Source organism: Chrysochloris asiatica, unplaced genomic scaffold, assembly GCF_000296735.1.
Source record: "Chrysochloris asiatica unplaced genomic scaffold, ChrAsi1.0 scaffold00201, whole genome shotgun sequence".
NCBI classification, from domain to species: Eukaryota; Metazoa; Chordata; class Mammalia; order Afrosoricida; family Chrysochloridae; genus Chrysochloris; species Chrysochloris asiatica.
This window is the reverse complement of record NW_006408719.1, coordinates 1,462,550-1,465,048: the sequence shown is the minus strand read 5'-3', so window position 1 is coordinate 1,465,048 and position 2,499 is coordinate 1,462,550. Positions and strand designations below refer to the sequence as shown.

Sequence of the window (2,499 nt, the reverse complement as noted above, 5' to 3'; positions counted from 1 at the left end):
TGAGTGATGATAATTGATCCATGAAGAATAAAGTCCTTGACAACGTCAATCTTTTCTCCGTTGACAAGAATGTTGTTTATTGGTCCAGTGATGCGGATTTTTGTTTTTTTTACATTGAGATGCAATCCACACTGAAGGCTGTGCTCTTTGATCTTCATCAGTTAATATTTTAAGTCCTCTTCACTTTCACCAAGCAAGGTTGTATATTTGTCAAGTAGACTTTAAAATATGTTCCTATTTTTTCAATAGTAGAAACAAAGTTTTGATAAGCAATTTTGTACACTTATAGTGGTTACGAATCGGGCTGTGAACCATAAGGTCAGCAGTTCGAAACTACCAGCTGTTCCGTGGAGAAAGATGAGGCTTTCTGCTCCAGTAAAGATTTACAGCCTCACAAACCCTGAACAGGGTCACTATAAGTTGGAACCAACTCTACGGCACTCAACAACAACAACAATCCTTGTACTGTTGAGCAAGTATTTCCTTTATATAAATTATTTAAAGCAAAGTTGCTAGCCTTTTGATGCATAATATCAAGTTATCTTCCAGGAAGGCATCCTGCATAAATTTCAAAGCTCATGCTCTTTCTCAAATCATTAATCTATTGATTTTCCAAATACATCACATTCTGTTTAGCTGAAGGAAGAAATGTAGTACAGTGAACTCTTAATAATTCTTTAAGGCTCTGTTGAAAGTAACTTCTGTTTTACCTCTTCACTAATTAACCTTGTTAAATTAAGTGCGTTAGTGTCAGATCTGACTCATACTGTCCTTGTATAGTGTTTTGAAGGAGCAGCTGTTGAATTTTAATTGCTAACTTTATTGGTTCAAATCGACCTATTAACCTAGATAGAATGTATTATTCTCAATTTAACACATTGGTTCTCAAAGTTGAAAATTTATCACAGTCATCTGGATGGTTTTTGTCTGAAACTCAAAAGTTTCAAATTCAGTTGCTTTGCAGTGAAGCCAAAGGATTTGCACTTCTAAAAACAAAATCCCCATTTAATTTAGGAGACACACTGAAAACCACCTAATACACGCTTTATACCAGCAAAATCTATGTTTTACCTAAAAAATCAGTTTGTTATCACCTCACAAATATTGTTAATCATTGAGTTAATTATATTTTCCTTTTCATTTTGCACATGAGGAAACATATAGACAATTTTGTGTCCCAACTTTCTATCTGTATAGTGTAACCTGGCCTTTCTAACTGTATAGTATAACTTACATTCTAGTATTTCTTCTGGTCATGATCACATGATAGAAAAGCAACAGCAAAATGAAGCAAAAAACTAACTATATAAAAAAAATTACATTGCATTAATATTTTTAAATTTGATCCACAAATTATTTCTTTTATAACAAAGGATTATTTTAAATAACATACAATATAAGCTTGCTGTCATTAAAAATGATACATGTTTTTGTCTAAAACATTCAAATCCAACTGATTCAGTTTTTAAATTATCATTATTTTTCAGATTAACCAATATTCATGGCTTATGCATTGATTTGAACAGTGTACAAAATGTCCAAAGTATTAAAAGGAAAAAGAAAAAACTGCACAAATTAAATTATGTTATCTCAGAATTTGTATTTTCTTCTCCTTAGGTGCAGGAAACTGAAAAGAATAAATTTAATCAAGGAAAACATAATTTGTCTCAAGACTTTTAATAGCTTTAGAAATCTTGCTTGTGAGCACTTGTTGATTAAACTGACTCATTTTTGAAGGGATCTAGATTTCTGATTTTATTTTTCCCCAAGAACCCTGAGATACTTATATATTTTTACCCACAACCACTTATTTTTAAACAGTTTTCATCTGATCGCAGCTTGTTTTAAATTTGTAGTTTTCTAGATTTTTTTTTTTTTTTTTTTAGAGTCAGTACTGTGTTCAGAGAAGAAATGTATGCATTGTGGTTCCTGACTTATCTGAGCCACAGTTTCCTCGCTGTTTAACTTACATTTCTGGGTATACTCAACAAGGTGAGTTAATATATGAAAATCATGTATTTGACACATAGAAATAGTTCAACAAGAATTATGACTATACTTTGTTTTGTTTTTTTTTTTTATTATCATGAAAGAAGTTAAAATATAAACATATTTCAAAGCTCAGCTCAAGTTCCACCTACTCCAGATAGCTAACCATGACTTCTCTAGTCCTTATTTACCTCTACTTTCTTGATATTTCTGAAGTATTTGGCAACTATGGCACATGTTATTGTTGTTAAGTACCGTGGACTCGGTTCCAACTCATGGCGACCCTATACAGGGTTTCCAAGGCTGTAAATCTTTATGGGAGCAGAAAGCCTCATCTTTCGCCCTCGGAACTGCTGGTAGTTTCGAACTGCCGACCTTGAGGTTAGCAGCCCAATTCGTAACCACTATGCTACCAGTGGGAACACTGAATGTTTTAAAATTGGGAAAGGTGTGAGACAGGGTTGTATTCTTTCACCATACTTATTCAACCTGTATGCTGAGCAAATAATA

General features: G+C 32.9%; 1 pseudogene; it reads left to right on the top strand.

Moving 5' to 3' along the window:
* Positions 1-2,499, top strand: part of LOC102820963 — a 52,436-nt pseudogene that overhangs the window by 29,816 nt on the left and 20,121 nt on the right.